Here is an 18,948-nt window from a genome sequence, read left to right as displayed (position 1 = left end):
GGGAATTATACACTGGAGAAATATTTACAATAGGTACTGTAATCTTTCCAGCAAGAGTACATTAGATTTTCTTCTCATATCCAGACACTTGAAATTGATACAGCAAATATTCCTTCTCCCCAGGTCACAGTATAAGAATAATATCATTTAGTTTACAAATGATACCTTGGGAGTCAAACTTTATGTGGTACCAAACTAAAGATGGGTTGATACTGTTTTGGCAATTTACAGACCAAACATCTTCCACACCCTTGGGCCTGCAGGAATAATGAGGAGAACATGATGAAATGGCAGCTCCCTGTTTGAATTCCTTCTGCAGTTTCCCATCACCTTGGATCTAATTCAAACTCCACATGTAGCCTGGGAGGCCCTGCAGGACCCTGGCCTAGACTCTCCCTTGCACTCTCTTCAGTGGCAATTCCTGTTTACTGCTTTCCAGGTGTGCTCACCCACTGCACACGCCAAGGGCTTTCTCTCTTCTGGAAGGTGCCCTAGCTGTTCCCCCTGCTGAACTGATCTCTCCATGAAGTATTTACTTGGTTTGATCCTCCATATGAGTTAGATGTCAGTTTAAATGTCTTCACCTTGGAGAGTCTCTGTGACCACCCATTCCAAAAGAGTCTCACAGACACTCAAGTATCTTGCTTTTTAATTTTTTTTAACAGTTATAACGGTTATAACTATTAATTTACATTTGTTTATTGTCTCCCTACTTAGGAGAAATTGCATAGTAGGGACTAGTAAGTTTAGGATCCCTGTCTCTCATTGTTAAACCTGAACTGTACCTTGAGATAAGGAGCACTTCATTTTGTCTTGGCTCATTGAATGAAGAAGAGGGACTTCAATTTAAGGACAAAATAAAGCAAATGAAAATGTCTTTTCTTTTTTCTCTCTCTCTTAATACACTCATGCCTTAATTTCATATTCAAATTCCATGAAAGGTTTTAATTTCCCTCAAAGAATTGCAAGAAGAAGCATAATTTGGAAAATTTTCTGTACTCCTAGTGCCAGTACACAGAGACTTGGACCTCTTTGCTTCAAGGATTGATTAAGTTTCTTAAAGTCTGGCATTTACCATGTATTTCCATTGGCTCTATAAATCTGCTAATCTAGAGAAGTCTTTCAAATTTCTTATGACAATTTCTATACTGTTCCAATGTCAAACAGAGGAGGAAAATATCAATGATCCCAGGAGTCTCTCCACGATGATGCCAAAACGAGTCTCAGCCACGGTATATTTGTGGGTACATTTTCTTCTTCTTTTTCTCTTTTTGTCCAAGCTGTTTTGCTTGACATCCATTTTTTTTTCAAATTCTTTCTATTTATATGGTTGCTATAACTGGTAGCCAATGATATCTTTACTCCATCATGAAATATTTTAGTAGGGAAAATAAAGTAAAAAAAAAGAATCACATGCTGACGAGAAAGATCTTTCAATGTTAGATAGTATGTTGATATAAACTAGTTCCTACTATGCAATTTCCCCTCTGACCATGCTGAGTTGTTATTTTAATATTATATTTGATTTAATGGCTAAAAAGAAATAACAGGAAACAGAAAGTACCTGTACCTCTATAACAATTTGTTAAATAATAATTATGGGTTGAAGCTAACTAGAGGCAAAGATGTAGCTTAGAATGTGAATAGAAAATAAAAGCATTGAAACTAAGGGGTATGCAGAAGTGAGAATTAAATAAAAGAACATATCCAAAAGAAATAGAAGAAATTAAATATTAAGATTAGAAATGAATTAATAAAATTAAAAAACAAACTTGTTGTATAAAAATTGAGCTTTTGAAGAAATTTCAGCACAATAGACAAAGATTTGGTGAGATTGATATAAAATGTATAAATGGAAAGACTTGAAAGGAAAATATTGGAAGTCAGAATGAGAACATCTAACGACAAACTCTAAAGGATGAAACAGGGAGAACATACTATAAAACATTTGTGATGCCAGCTCTGAAAATTTAGACAAAATTTTAAGAAAAACCAAAGTGGTTTGTTGAATTTTAATTACCATGTTTCTGAAATCATCTATACAAACAGAGTGTCTTATTAAATTGGATAGAGGCTTTGTGTCCGCCCATTTTTCTTGACTCTAATGAAACACCTGGATCTGGGTGACTCTATAAGAAAATGGTTTATTTAAGTCATAGTTGAAAGTCCAAGTCCAAGATGGGTCAGCCCCATTGGTTTAGCCTGTGGTGAGGGTCTAATGGAAAATAGTGCAGTGGTAGGAAGAGGAATGTACCAACTCTGGGAGAGAGACCGCATTACAAGACAGAACTCCAGAGCAAGACTAAAATCCCCCAACCCCTTTCAAGGGAATAAACCTAATTTACCCAAAGACAACCTCCTACTGGGCCTCACCTCGAAGTTCCCACGCCACTTACCTGGGGACCAACCTGCCAACACCTGGATCTTGGGGAACAAATTGAACCAGCCCCCCCCAGCAGGCCCTCCATTCCAAATTCACCCTCTGAAAAGCTGAGTTCTTCATTCATATCCTGTCATTCACCTTCAAAGGGGACACAGGAAGTACATTAAGCTCATGACTTGTTTTTGGTGTGACTTACGGAAGATTCTTTTGCACAACCATTGGTGTCATTTGCCTGTTTTGAGGACTGGATTGTCTTCACAAATTCAATGTCTTCAGGTTAATAAATCTATGAAATACAAACATTTGGAGAAAATACCACAGTATACACATTTTCCATTCACTATGGAGAATAGACTAGTTAATATTTGAAAAGAAACTCAGGAATGTAGAAGAAAGATTTTGTGGGGTGGAAGCATGCATGGATGGTAGGGAGCGTAGCTGGGACTGAGAAGATCGGAGATGAAGCAGATGTACAAAGTCATCTGAGTCCTCCTTTAGGCATATATGGTGCCTGGGAGTTTTGAGGAGGGACGATAAAATTGGGTGGGGAAGAGACAAACAATGCTGAAAAAATAGCAAAGAAACCATGTGCCCTTCAGACTCTGTCTAGCAGAAGATATGACAGTGTATTTTACTGGAAGCAGACCAGAAGTCAAAACAGGTGAGTGCTTTTAGTTGCTGTGGAATTTGAGCAGGAGGCTTGGTCTCTCCATAAACTACAGGCATTGTTTGTATAGGAATCCCCAAGGTCCCTTCCAGTGCTAACATTCCTGTTTCCACACATTTTAAAGCCACTCACCTAGACATGCATAAAACTAGAGCTCTTCAGTTATATGTTTGCTGCTTGTAATTTCCAGGTGTCCTTATATTATTTCACTGATCTTGAAGTTATGCAATCTTTTATCCAGAAACTATGGAGCTAGCATGTCAACTCATCATTTTTCCTTCCCCTATGCTGCCTTTTTGAGTTATTAGTTAGCAGTTATGTGTTATAAGCATTTTAGAGTCAACAATTAATCCTCAAAAGAGCTTTTCCAGAGAACCTCTGAAAATGTTTTATAAATATTAATGAAATCCATCTCATGCCTTCTTAGGACCATATGCAAATGATTTCCCTATTGTATAAATGACTCCATATCAAGTTTCAACTTTATAAATAAAGCACAGCCAAGAGCACAGGTACTAATTAAGCTTCTCTTCCTTAGTTTTATTGTGGTGTGTAAGTGTTTATTAGCCTCAGTATAACACTCTGCTAGGATGAGAACTATCCATTTCATAAAATTTATGGACTGAAGCTTTGAACCTGGATGGTAAAAGTAAGAGTGTAATAGAATTGACAGAAATTTGTTAAATTTAGGCACATTATCTTGTTCTCAGACACTAATGGAGGTAATAAATTAAGTAGAATTCAGTATAACAGGGAACTCTCACTTGATGATAGCAGTAAAAGCAGGTCCGAATGGATGAACAGGTGAATCCTCAGCTGAAATTCCACTTTCAAAATAAATAGATGTGATTGAACATAGATCCCAGTAAATGTTTGCATGCTGGCTCATTTCCTGTGGTGAATTATAAACATTTCAACAAGACACTGTTTCTATGGGCCTCCCATGAAGACATTGCAAAATTACAATATATTTCTTATTTAAGTTATTTTCTGTGAGTGAATTTAAAAAAATATGACTTTACTAAGTTCCCTATGCCTACTTTTTTCTCTGAGAGGATTCTATGCAACGGCAAGCAGTGTTTGGGTATTGCACTGTCAAGAAGTCATGGGGAAGACAATGAAAAGGAGACATGTTCCACCCACTTCTCAATTTTGTGCACCCTGTCCTGTTCCATGAATGTGACTGGGTATAGACCTGGGTATTTCTGTGTGGGCGGCCTTGGCGTTGATTCTGAATCTTAGCCTGTGCAATTGAAGAGAGTCAACACAAGCTTTCTCTTTCATACGATTACTATGAGGATCTGAGTTAATGCTAGGAAAGGGCTTATCAAATTGTAAGACGTGACAAAGTGTTATGTCCTGTTGAAATGACTACAACTGAAGAAACTGGTGTCAGAATCCTTGAAACTACAGATACTGCAGAATTATAAAGAATCCAGTACAATTGCAAAGAAAAATTCTGAGTAACTGAGTAGTTCTGATATTTGGTATACCTCTACATGACCCCAGCCCCTCATCCCAGGCTTCACTGTCAGTAAAACTCTACAGTAAGTTTCTGGGCACACGACAAATGAAGTGGCCTATTATTTGTAGATGTAGGATATCATGGACCTCAGATAGAAGAAAAGAAAGGTTTCTTAGTTGGGCCTGTTGTTATTATAGCTGCTTGGGGCCTAATTGACTGAGAGTTCTGTGAAAAAGCCCAGTCCCAGCTGGGGAACAGGAGTTCAATCTTACCCAATGGTGCACCTGGAAACATGGTGCACACTATAAAACTAGCATTCTGCTCTCTACCCTGAGAGCAAGTCATGCAAAATTTTATTGCAGGCAAAGGGAAACAGTTCAAGTTAATAGTAAAGGCATCTTTGCATATTCCCTTGATTAGAGATATTCTGGGCCCAAAACAGCCTTCCTTCACCCCACACAAGGCTGACTAACTGGCACCAATGTAATTGGATGAAAATTATTACAAAAGGAAATTTAAAAGAATGGGTCATATGTCTCCTCTTGTCATATCTCTCTTCACATAACAAAATGCTCTCTTTTACCTACTTCAACTAGTCCATCTCCTTTACCTGACAGTTTTTTTTCCCCTTCTCACAAATGAGTTTCTGTAGAAATACATCATCAAGATCAGGAATTAATTCAATCCAAACAGAAGTGAAGAAAAGCAAAAGATAATTTCTAAGACCTAAAACTTGGATAAGTGACACAGAATTCTGTGCAAGTGAGATGCCTGATATTCTAAATATTAGGAAAAGCCCGCAGTGCCTTGTGGAAATAAGTTTGGATAAAGGCCGTGTCATTCCTTCAGAGCAAAGCAACAACGTCATATTTTAATAGAGGTCTGGAAGATTGTGAAAGTATGTTCATAGTACTTGACTGCCACTCAAATTTAAGAAAAGAACCCAGGTTCACATGAATCTATAGGTGATGCAAGATTTCATTCCGGTTGTGAAAGTTCCTTTAAGCCTTAGAGTGTTGACAAAAGTTCCTATGGTTTATTATATATCATAGCAAAAAGGCATCTTTTCCAGAATGTTTTCTGTTCAAATAGCAATATTTCTGGCCCTCTAGGAATGACATGTGGTTTGGATTACTGAGCTCCGAGAAGCCTCTGGACTTGGATAGAAGATTGAGATTTAGTAGGCAATATATTTGCCAGCCTGTTTGAAAATTGGAATGTCATTTTTGAACTTTATCACAAAGCATGCTAGATCTTTAAGGTAGGCATCAGAAAATTAATGAACATGTAGTTATACCCCATTTGTCTGCCTTCTCCTGAACTACAAGTTCAGAGATCTACCTTTAAGAAGATCACAGAAATTTTTTGGCTTAGTGGTATGATTTAAGTAGACAATAAACATCCTTCTAAATATTCATATTCTATTAAACTCACACACATGCATATACACACACATGCACACACACACACACACACACACACACACACACACACACACACATATATATATATATATATATATATATATATATATATATATATATATACATATATAAACTCAGCAAATAGACTACTATTTTGTCAAGAAGAAAAAAAATGCCACAAGTGTAAATGCCCAGTTTGGTATGCTTCTGTTTCCATAGAAATGCTCATGTGTGGGTTAAGAAATTTTACCTTCATTAATGCTATTTGTAGGTCTAGCCAATGTAAAGTGGACTGGATTCATGTTAGATTTACTCTGGACAGGTCTGACATTTCACAATGTGTATGTATCTATGTTTGTGTGCACACAGAGTTTGAACCTGGTGTATAGAGACATTTGCTTAAAGTGATATGCTAACAAGATTATTGATCTATTTTCATGTAGGGCAATTAGCTTCATTCTGCTCCAAAGTCACAGATTGCACTCCTGATCAAAACCACCTTTCCTGGAAATGTTTGTCATGTGTCACAGGAAGAATCTGGAGCCATAATAAGGCTGCATCAGTCCCATTTCCTCATAGGAAAAATAAGACAGGAGATGTTTCTGCTGTCAGGGTATTGGAGCATGTGGAATGTGAGGACAGGATGCAGTGTTGAGGGTGGTTTATCCAGCCCACTCCCAGGCACCATCCTGGGAATGAAGAAGAGTCTCTAATGTGCAGCACATAATATACAGAGCTCTGTTAGGATAACTCCATGATAGACCGCATGTCTGTAAGGGTAACATGCTCCTCACCACACAGACACTGGTGTTTACTGGAGGGTGACAGATTCAAGTTAGCTTAACTGTGGGCAAATTGGGGAGGAGCTCACACCTCATATGATTGAGGAAGAACTAAAACTTAAATATATATTTCTCTCTACTCTTGCTTTGATGAGTCTATGGGAGTCATATATATCTATTCCTTGGGAAACCATAATAACACACGATCCTCCTGATTATTATGGGCCAAGCTAGTAAGATAATATAAATCTTTTGTAATGTCAGTGTTAAAATATGGATTCATAAAGCATTTTCACCTTCATATTTTCATTGAAGAGATTGCTGGTACAAAGTAGAGAAAATAAAATTATTTTTAAGAAAGTACATGCTGTAAAAACTTATGATTGTAATTTTTCAATATAGACATCTCTGTACTGTGAAAACTGTCATGTTATTTTTCTATTTTTCCCCCAAAGCTGTGGTTGTACCTGTACTAGAATTAAATAAAATCCAAAGATTCAATCATTCTTAAATGTTGCACATAGCAAGATCTACCCCAGACATAGCTGAATCATATATCTCCTATTTCAAATGGCCTTACGTAACATATATTGTGCATTTAATTTGTTTTCTATTTTGCAAAATGTTGAGAATCAAAGACACATTTGTTTAGCTCATCATCTCTGGGATAAGAACAATCTGTATAGCTCATTCAATTTTTGATAAAGTAATGAGGAGAATGTGAAAAGGACTGGAGAAATATTTTCCATAGTAGATTGAATGGAAGCCCCCACAGAAGATATGTATATATCTCCCAAAACTCTGAATGTGAAGGATTTGCTAATGGAATACCTTTGAAAATGGAATTAAGTTACTGATCTTGAGACGAGATCGGCATGCATTGCCAGGTGGGCCCTAAATCCAGTGACAAATCTCACAAGAAGAAAGAGAGGAGAAGAATAGAAGAGGCCCACGTGAAGATGGAGACAGATATTAGAATTATTCAGACAGAATCCAAGAAACATTTGGAACTGTCAGAATCTGGAGGAGGAAAGAAAGGAGTCTTCTCTGGAGCCTCTGGAGGGTTGGGTTCAGTCTGCACTCTAATTTAGAACATCTGGCCTCCAAAACTGTGAGAAAATAAATTTCTGTTGTTTTGCGTCATCAAGTTTTAAAATTTCTTATGTCATGCTGGGGCAATTAATACATGCCTTTTCACAGTTTCATTCTAATTTAATTCCTCTGACTCTTAAAAACCTGTGAAGTTTACAGATGGTGAATGAGTAGAGGTCAGGGAGCATCTTACATATGATTCTATTTCTGGTGGATTCTATTTCTGGTGGATAGCCAATGTTTTCACCCACCTGTAAAATCTTCTCAGTTGATTTACTGAATTATGGGAATCATCTCTAGGGACTTAATCATGGTGACAATGACATTAAAAATAAAGCAAGGTTATATATTTTTTATTTAGGGATGATAATACATCACTCACATATACCAGATGTTGTTTTTAAACCTTATAATAAACTGTGGTGACTACTATTATTTTTAAAGATGAAGACACTGAAAACTAAAGAAGTAAGTTTTCCAATGGCAAGAGCTAGAGAGGAGAGCCTGTGCTTGTGTTACATTTTTAAAAATTTCCTTTTATGTAATTTTATCTTCTTCCTTGGACTTGTTCATTCTTTTCTGAATGTGCTCAAAATAAAACAAAATTTAAAAATGTACCTTTGAAAATGGAATTAAGTGACAGATCCTGTGCTCAAAACCTCCTTTCTTAAAACAAAATAAAAAAACTACCCCCGCTCTGAAGTCTCATGCTTGTTATTATCACCCTATCCCAAAGCTTCATTAAAAAATAATGAACACTTAATATCTCCACTGTGATTCAAGGATGCATTAATTTCTCATCTCACCTTGTCTTTCCTCGCCTTTTTAAACTTCATACACTTGTTCTATGGATTCAATTATCACTTGTAATCTGATGATTCTTAAACCTGCACCTAGAATTCTCTCCTGAGTTTCAGAGGTAATTCACCATTAGGTCTTGCTCCTGGAGCTTAGGCTATTTGACACAAATGCACACGTCTGTTTGTACCCCAAACTTCTCGACAACTGTGTTTTCTGCTCCCTACCTTGAATGAAATGCTCCTGTTGGAGAATCAAGCAATCCAGGATCGACTCATCTTTCTTCTTCTTCATTTTAATACAAACAAAAAGTCTCTAGGTCTGACACCCATTGCCTCCCTCCATATTAATGATCAAATGGATCTCCCTTTCTCCATCCTCAATTCAACTGCCATTGTGTGAGCCTCCTAGGGTTCCTTTCTCTTCCTTTGATTGGTCTTTCTGTTCATATTGTACCACTTTGGGTGACCTTCCCTGTAGGTGACCTGTCTTTTGGGAAAAACTATAAATGGGGCATTTCCAATCCAGTCCAAGGAAGCTAGTTTTGTGTCTCTTACAGAATTTTTGGTATTTGATTAATATTTGTTTATTAAACACATTAAATCCCATTTTCTTTGTCAATTTACAAACTCCTTTAACATATGTTAGAAAGAAGAGTTTTGTAACTTTCACAATAATGTTGGGGACAGGAATAACACATCTTTGTTGCCCCAGTAAGGGATAAAAGCTCAGGATTTTTAAGAGGTTCAGCCAGATCCAAAGTGAATTGCAGAAATGAGACTAAATCTAGACTTTCCTGAGTCACAATGCTTTCTTCTCTCACACACCTGTAGCAATGTTGAAGAAACCTCAATCTATCCAGGCTCTACAGTCATAGAAGCAGCCCATCCTCTGACTTTGCCAGTCAGGGGTATTAATGAAAGTCATTTAATAAGCATGACTAATCTCAGAGCATCCTTTCTAATAATCAGACAACAGAAATGCTTTCAGTAGTATCATGGACAGCCAATAATTGGGAGTGCTCAAGTAGGGCTTTATTAAAATTGTGGGGAGGGAAAGCACTAGAGAAAATTCTTTTATTAAGTTAAAAAATTAGCAGGATGATCTTTGAGGTTCCTTTCAAGTCTAATATTATTTGATTTTATAATTGAGATCCTCAATTTGATTTGATTTTATAAATGAGACCTGGGGTCACATTTAATCTTAGTCATTGACATCATGGTGTGATTGAATTTATCAGCCTTTTAGAGTCTTTGGTGAGAACTGGTCAGACGGAAGTTGGGCATGAGAACTTGGTGAAGCAGGTGGAACCCGCCTTGGGAGTGAAGGGGAAGATGCAGATGGACCAGGGGGTGCCATTTGTTTCTTGGAGATGGATGGTTAAAGTTGCAGAAAACTAACTTTGTGTCTTTTATTTTACTTAGGTGAGAAATTGCTTGTCCTTGGCTACATTTCATTAGAATATCAAATTAGTAATGTTCCTTGAGAAATCTCAGCTTTTGAAACGTGAATGGTGAGTGAACAATGTCCTGATACCCTTTTCCCTATATCTTTGTATTTTTAGCCCTCTGCATTTTCTTTCCTCTCCTGAGGGAGAATTTGCTGTTCAAGCAATTTGGTGAGATTTTCAAATTTCAGAATGTTAATGGAACTTTTGGAATCTGTCATGCAGAATGAGGGGGTCCAAAAAGAATAGAAAGTGGATTTCTCTCACATTTGTATGATTCCAAAAGAAGAAGCTACCCCTGGACCCCTCTGTGCATCTCTGAATATATCTGGTTCAATAAAGCCTCCTACATCTTTCAGGACTTGGAAGCAGTCTCTTGAGAAACTGAAACTCATCCTAAGCATCCTCATCTCACAAGAAGCAGACTGTGCTCAAGCAGACTGAGTCATTTCTGATCATCCTAAACATACACACCTCTAAAATATTGTTATAGTACCTTCAATGCAATAAGTTAGGGCTTTTTTTCTGATTAGAGTCCATTTTATAAAATTCAGAAATCTATATAGAACACTTGGAGGGGGTATGAGGTTGTTTTAGTCAGATTTTTTGCTGCTGTGACTGAAAGACCCTACCAGAACAACTGTAGGGGAGGAAAGGGTTATTTATGGGGTCATAGTATCAGAGGTCTCAACCCATCAACAGCAGGTTCCATTCCTTAGGTCTCAGGGAGAGTCAGGACATCATGGCAGAATAGTGTGGCATAGAGAAACAGCTCATATGATGATTCAGAAGAAGCGAGATAAATATATATATGAAGAATGAAGAGAGAGAGAGAGAGAGAGAGAGAGAGAGAGAGAGAGAGAGAGAGAGAGAGTGTTTCTATTCTCTGGATAAAAAATATCTACCCCAAAACCATGCCCCCAAGTCCCACCTTCTCCAGCCACACCTAATACTTGTTACCACTCAATTAGTCCCTATAAGGGATTATTTCACTGATTAGGTTAAGACTCTCATAACCCCATCATTCTCCTCTGAACCTTCTTGCATTGTCTCATACATGAACTTTTGGGGACACCTTGCATCTAAACCATAACAGTGGTTACCAGGCATTCATACATGTAATGTAAACTTAGTCATTGAGTTACTATCTTTTAACTAGCATTACTCCTGATTCTAAAGGCCCATTTCTTGGATTGAGAACAGTAAGGAGACAGGAATATTTGTACAATTGGGGGAAAAAATTGGTTCATTGCTTAGCCAGAAAATAGAGCAAATTAAAAAGAAGATGGTGGGAGATAGGGTTGTTCCCATATGTGATGATTTTCCATGTGACGGCACATGGCCAGGCTCATAGCAATCATCATATTCTCTTGATTTCCCCATGACTGCCACAGGGTCCTGGAATCAGAGCATATGAATGAATTGCTATAGACCACAGCATCTGAAGCCTGACATCAGCACTACTATCCTCTATGTGCTCCTCACAAAGAACCTTCTGGTGTGGATTTATGGGTGAAACTTCTTTTTTCCCCCCAAATGTAGTGTTATTCTGGAGGTGGTAAAATACATATAAAATAGAGTTTACCATCACAATTATTTTTAAATATACAGTTCACTAGTGTTAACGACCCTGAAAGAGTTTCGCGACCAATCTCCAGAACGCTTTTCATTTTGCAAAATGAATGTTCTATACCCTTTAAATAATGACTTCACCTTCCTCACCACCTCAACCTGTGACAGTCACCATTCCATTTTCTGACTCTGAATTTGATGACTCCACTTACTTCATGTAAGTGGAAGGAGGCAGGATTTGTCTTTTTGTGGTGGGTGTATTTCACGTAGCATGATGTTCTCAGGGTTCATTGATATGACAGTGAATGTCAAGATTCCCCCCCATCTTTAATGCGCATTTGTATCCCGCTCTTTACAAAGAGCATGTTAGGTTTATCCATTGGCCTGTCAAGAGGTGTACAAGGTGTTTCCCGCTTTTGGTGACTGCGAATAATCCTGCTATGAACTTCAGCGGGCAAATAGCCCTTTGGGATTCTGCTTTCAGTTCTTCTGGGTGTATACCTAGAAGCAGAATTGCTTGAGAAATCTCTTTTGTAATAACATCTGAGATGAGGGTGGGAGATGTGTCAGTGCTCTTGCGTTAACTAATAAATGAATTCAGCAAAGTGGCAGGATATAAAATCAACACGCATAAATCAAAGGCATTCCTGTACATCAACAACAAAACTTCTGAAATGGAAATGAGGAAAACCACCCCATTCACAATATCCTCAAAAAAAAAATACTTGGGATTCAACCTAACAAAAGAGGTGAAAGATTTATACAATGAAAACTACAGAACCCTAAAGAGAGAGATAGAAGAAGATCTTAGAAGATGGAAAAATGTACCCTGTTCATGGATAGGCAGAACTAACATCAAAATGGCAATATTACCCAAAGTTCTCTACAGGTTCAACGCAATGCCAATCAAAATCCCAAGGGCATTTCTTTTAGAAATAGATAAAGCCATCATGAAATTCATATGGAAAAACAAAAGACCCAGAATAGCAAAAGCTATTCTAAGCAGGAAGTGTGAATCCGGCAGTATAGCCATACCAGATTTCAAACTATATTACAGAGCAATAGTAACAAAAACAGCATGGTACTGGTACCAAAACAGGTAGGTGGACCAATGGTACAAAATAGAGGACACAGAGACCAATCCTCAAAATTACAACTTTCTTATATTTGATAAAGGCACTAAAAGCATGCAATGGAGAAAGGATAGCATCTTCAACAAATGGTGCTGGGAAAACTGGAAATCCATAAGCAACAAAATGAAGCTGAATCCCTTTCTCTCACCATGCACAAAAGTTAATTCAAAATGGATCAAGGAGCTAGATATCAAACCAGAGACTCTGCACCTGATAGAAGAAAAAGTTGGCTCCGATCTACATATTGTGGGGTCGGGCTCCAAATTTCTTAATAGGACGCCCATAGCCCAAGAGTTAAATACAAGAATAAACAAATGGGACTTACTGAAACTAAAAAGTTTTTTCTCAGCAAGAGAAACAAGAAGAGAGGTAAACAGGGAACCTACATCCTGGAAACAAATTTTTACTCCTCACACTTCAGATAGAGCCCTAATATCCAGAATATACAAAGAACTCAAAAAATTAAACAATAAGATAACAAACAACCCTATCAACAAATGGGCCAAGGACCTGAACAGACACTTCTCAGAGGAGGACATACAGTCAATCAATAAGTATATGAAAAAATGCTCACCATCTCTAGCAGTCAGAGAAATGCAAATCAAAACCACCCTAAGATACCATCTCACTCCAGTAAGATTGGCAGCCATTATGAAGTCAAGTAACAATAAGTGCTGGCGAGGATGTGGGGAAAAGGGTACACTTGTACATTGCTGGTGGGACTGCAAAATGGTGCGGCCAATATGGAAAGCAGTATGGAGATACCTAGGAAAGCTGGGAATGGAACCACCATTTGACCCAGCTATTGCCCTTCTAGGTCTATTCCCTGAGGACCTTAAAAGAGCTTACTATAGGGATACTGCCACTTCAATGATCATAGTAGCACAATTCACAATAGCTAGACTTTGGAATCAACCTAGATGCCCTTCAATAGATGAATGGATTAAAAAACTGTGGCATCTATACACAATGGAGTATTATGCAGCACTAAAAAACGACAAAATCATGGATTTTGCAGGGAAATGGATGGCATTAGAGCAGATAATGCTAAGTGAAGCTAGCCAATCCTTAAAAAACAAATGCCAAATGTCTCCTTTGATATAAAGAGAGCAACCAAGATCAGAACAGGGAAGAAGAGCATGAGGAAAAGATTAACATTTAACAGAGATGAGTGGGGTGGGAGAGAGGGAGAGAGAAGGGAAACTGTATGGAAATGGAAGGAGACCCTCATTGTTACATAAATCTACATATAAGAGTTTGTGAGTGGAATGGGAAAAAAAGGGAGAGAATTAAACCACAGCAGATGGGGTAGAGAGGGAAGAGGAGAGGGAAGGGGAGGGAGGATAGCAGGGGATAGGAAAGGTAACAGAATACAACAGTCATTAATATGGTATTATGTAAAAATGTGGATGTGTAACTAATGTGATTCTGCAACTTGTATTTGGGGTAAAAATGGGAGTTGATAACCCACTTGAATCAAATGTATGGAAGATGATATGCCATGAGCTTTGTAATGTTTTGAACAACCAATAAAAAAAATATATATATATAAAGAAAACCAAGGTGAGGGAGGACTAAGTCAGGACTCAGGCACAGCCTCGGCCTCAAGGGGGCGCCAAAGACTGTCTGTGCAACTTCAGAGCTCCGAGGAGAACCCCTGCAGGGCTCCGTGCTACATCTCATTTAATCCACACCACAGCTGCAAGAGGTAACATATTTCCAGTCTTTCTGTGTATGTGTGTGGGAGGCTGGGGGCATGACAGAATGGTATCATGAGTCACAGAATCACATTGCCTGGATTTCTACCTCATCTCTGCTCCTTACCAACTGTGTGACCTTAAGAACATTACTTAATTTTTGTTAATTATCTATGGATGATAATTAAAGTTTTGAGTATTAAATCAGCAGATGCATCTAAGGGTTTTTGAATAATGCCTGTACTAAGTGCTTAATAGATATTATTAATATGACTTTCTTTCCTTTCACAAATAAAGAACTTGAATAAGTGGTATGGTTTGATAAAGATTAGGTAGTTGTCAATCAACAGAACAGGATTTATATTAATCTATTATGACTCTAATGAAAAAGCATTTTCTAGAATTCCACTGCTTGTTCTCTGAGTTGATAAATTATAAAGCTCCCTTTAAATCCAGACTACAGCAAGTGGATTTAATTAATTGATATTTTATTTAGTAAATGTTTATTGAGCAGTTACATGTATCAGCTACTCTGTTAACTGTAGGGAATACTATTGTAGGCTAAAGAAGACAAGAAGACATATTCAATAATAAGATGCAGGAAAGAAAAGTAAAACACTTAAGAATCAATTCCAGAAACACATGAGATTTAACAGAGTTAAAGTATCCTATTACTGGCAAAGCCTAAGAGTCTAGATGGTTGCCATAAGAGCTGTTTTCCCTTGTATCTCAAAAACACATCTGTGTATTTTGATCTTGTTTCTCTTCCTACCAGGTCCTCCCCTCAACTCCACACTACTTCAGTGTTTGAAAGAAATTAATTTGCACAATCATTGCTTCTGGCTGCTCAGAGCATTGTCTCATGGTGAGAGGTGATAAGTGGGGAACAGTGAGAAGGAAAACAGCTCTTTACTAAGCTCTGCTCCCTGTTTAACCCTTCTCAGGCACAGCGCTGCTTAATTAACCAGTCGGCACCCACTCTCCTAGCTCAGGGGCCAATCCCTGAAGCCTCGTTTTATTTGTATTTTCTTTACTAAGCAACAAGCTCACCAGCTTGAAGTGTCTGTGTGATATGTAAATGATGCCCTGGATCGTTTTTTATATTCATTCCGCTTGGCACTGGGAAAGCAGTTTCAGGGCTGTCATCTCTGCTGAAAGATATCAAGCCTCAGATGTCAAGGAAGATTCTCAATGTAATTCAGAAAAGCTGGATATTTGCTTCCTGGCTCTACTGATTTACATCAGTTTGTTTGATTTATCTGTGATGATGTAAAGGCGGTTGCAGCTGTTTTCACCTCATAGAACCTGGGGTTAATTAGTCTCCAAGGACACAGTATCTGAAGATGTTGTTCTGGTTGTAGTTGGAGCTGCGGAAGCTCCAACCAGAGAACAGGAATGGAGCAAAGCACCCAGTGGGGACTTGCCTGGAGGGGGAAGAGGAGATTAATGACTGTCTCTGTTCTACTAAAACCTAGAGAAAGAGCTCTGCTAGAAAGAACCCTCAATGGGAAGATGGCCTTTCCTTGTGAAGAAGGAGACCCTGATCTGGGTTAGTGCCCCCAGAAATTCCCTTATACGTGTGCTTCCTGGGCTGCCTTAGGCTGGCCCCACCCTGCAGGCCCACATCCCCCAGCCCTTTACAACTATGGTGTCACATACTCTTTAGGAGGATGGAAATGGTTTGCACAGAGCTTTCCAAATTGTGTCTACTGTAAGAAAGTTGTAACATTGTCATATTGTCACCTCTTTCCAGAGTCCACTAATGTGCAGACAGGGTTCTGTGCAATGCAGGAACCTTAGTTGCTATTTTATTGTGGTTTTTGTATGCTTTGATTATCTCTTCAACCAGACATGAAGGTTCATGAGGAGAGGGGTTGGGATTTAGTCTTCTCTTTCCCCGGGTGGAGACACATGGTAGGGTCCCAATGAACTTTCAATTCTTGATGCACCAGGCCTGACAGGGTTGTGATTTCTAGATTTCTCCCTTTCTCAGTGCTGTGTTTGCCTTCTGCATCTGCACCAATCACTGAGGATGTGTGGGACTGTAGGTTTGGGGGGATCAGAGCAAGGATAGTGCCCTCAGCAGTTTTCTTGAGAGTTGCTCTGGGATGGTGAGAAGAGCCCTTCTTGGAACACATGGAGCTGTCCTCGCCTCGTGCAGACATCATCTGAGGGCACAGGACTCTGGCCTTCTCCTGGGATGTACAGGGAGTCTTGGATGGAGAAGAGAAAAGTCCATGTGTCATTAAGAACCCAAGATTTGTGTGTTTCCCTCTCTCTGAAAGGTCTCTGCAACCTAAGATGCCCATTCCTGAGCTGGCAGCTTCAGTCTTTGCTTAGCCCTGCTGCTATGGAATCTTTCTCAGAGTTCTTTGTGATGGCTCAACATTGCCTGAGGACATTGCCCTTCATTTCACCTTGGCAGATGTTTCTGGTGGTGGCTGAGGGCATGGACAGAAAGGGGCACAAGAGCTTAGTGCTAGCATGCTAAAGTACTTATCTCCATCAGACAGGATTGAGAACTCTCTACTACTTCATTACACAGGGACACTGGGTACATGGCTGACACCACAATTAGATATACATGCCCATCTCACCTCAGAAGACCCTTAGAATAAAAATTAGCAGGGTTGCTATTATTTTTTGAAAAAAAAAAATTTTGAATTATAATTCAAAAACTTTGGAAATTGGATAATTTCTAACCAATTGTTGTCCATATTCTATATAACTGTGAGGGTCCTAGTGTCACTGTTGAGAAATGCTAGAGAGGGAAACACCTATTTTCCTCCTTAGGGGCAGAATTCAGGACACGGGTGTGTGTGTGTGTGTGTGTGTGTGTGTGTTGTTCTAAGTGTGCTATTTTAAAGTCAGGAACAAATGCAGGATGGGAGAAGAGCTGACCTCAATCTTGATGGACACAGATGCTGTGGAATTGCAGGTGGTTGCTAAGCCCAGTGTATCTGGACATACACAAATGCGGCACTCCAACTCAGAAGAGGCTGCAGCTGAGGTCTCCTGGACAGGGCTGGTGGTGGTGAGGATAGTGGCCTCAGCTGCAAAGTTACTATGTAAGTCAGTTTACAGAAAGGAGTAGTCAGCTGACCTTCCTGCTGACTCTGTGGTTTCTAAGAGTCATCTGCAGAACTGTGCAGACACTGTTCTCTGGGCACTCAGGAGTTATTTCTTCTCTTCCCTCATGGTGGGGGTGGTGTGACTGTCCAGTGGGTCCTCTGATGGACAGTGGATGATACTTGAGACCAACTGGTGTGTGGAGTTGGTCACTGGGAATCATGGCCTGTATGTAGTGCTACCTGCAGACACCACCAGAAACCAGGAAGTCATGGACAGTCCTTCCAGGGTGTTATTTAGTTGGTTAACTAACTCATAGGCACACGTACACATGAGTTCACCAGCAACATGTGTGAATATACAAATATAGGTTTAGTTCAGCTAGATCCCAATGGCAATTCTATATATGTATATACTATATTCTATATACTTACTTCTCTTATTATTCGCCAGTTAGACCATCCCCACAGGAAATTATGGAGTCCAGAACTGGATCTAATGGGTGTTTTATCAGACTTCTGAATAGTATCAATATTTTCTTTAATTTCTTCAGTACTTCTGTTGTTACAACCGGATCCTATATTTACCTTAAAAGCAATATACTGACTAATATACCACATTACTGACTCATGCCAACTTCAGGTTCTTTTTTTTAAAATGACTTCTGGATTATAAAAAAAAAAATGTAATTTTACTCTAAATCTAGGTATCCCTAATAAAGATAGGTATTCTTTGTTTGGCAAACACTACTTAATATAGCACAAAGGCAAGTTGAAACTTAAAGAGCTGAAGACTGAAACATTAATTGGTTTAGCCCGAGTCATTTTCTTGAGAAAGGGGTATTGACTGGAGCTGAAGAAACCCAGAGAGTTTGTAGCAAGATGACAAGGGGCACAGGTTGAGGTCAAGAAGTGACAGAGGAAAGCAAGGCCACTCAGAGATCTCTGTCCCTGTCCAGGTCACCTTTGCCAATACCTAGAAAAACTTTCTACTTGGGACTGAATTTTGTTACTGTAAACAGAAAAATTGTATTTACCTGTTAAAAAGGAAGGAGCCAAAAAGCTGTAGACTTGTTGTAGATATTTTGGTTACAGAAATATGTCTGGGCTGGGATTCTGAATGTTCACCACTGTTCTTTGAGCAAGATAAGGCCAGTGAATTGGCAGGACAGAGAAGAAATACCTACAGCAGGTGTTGAAACCCCCACCTGCCTGCAGAGGCCAGCAGGACACATGGATGAGCAAACAGAATCTGGGTAGAAGAGAAAGGCAGCAGAGGCTGGTGACAAATGGCAGCTGGCCTCAGCCTTGTGGGGAGGAAGGCAGCAGTTAGTGTAGGGGGACTGGCTGCCTGGAGCCAGCAGGTCCCTTCTAGAGGAGCGCTGCAGGTCTCCTCCAGGTGGTCCTGTGTGGAATAGAG

The sequence above is a fragment of the Callospermophilus lateralis genome, unplaced genomic scaffold, assembly GCF_048772815.1.
Source record: "Callospermophilus lateralis isolate mCalLat2 unplaced genomic scaffold, mCalLat2.hap1 Scaffold_143, whole genome shotgun sequence".
NCBI lineage: Eukaryota > Metazoa > Chordata > Mammalia > Rodentia > Sciuridae > Callospermophilus > Callospermophilus lateralis.
This window is presented reverse-complemented; position numbering follows the sequence as displayed.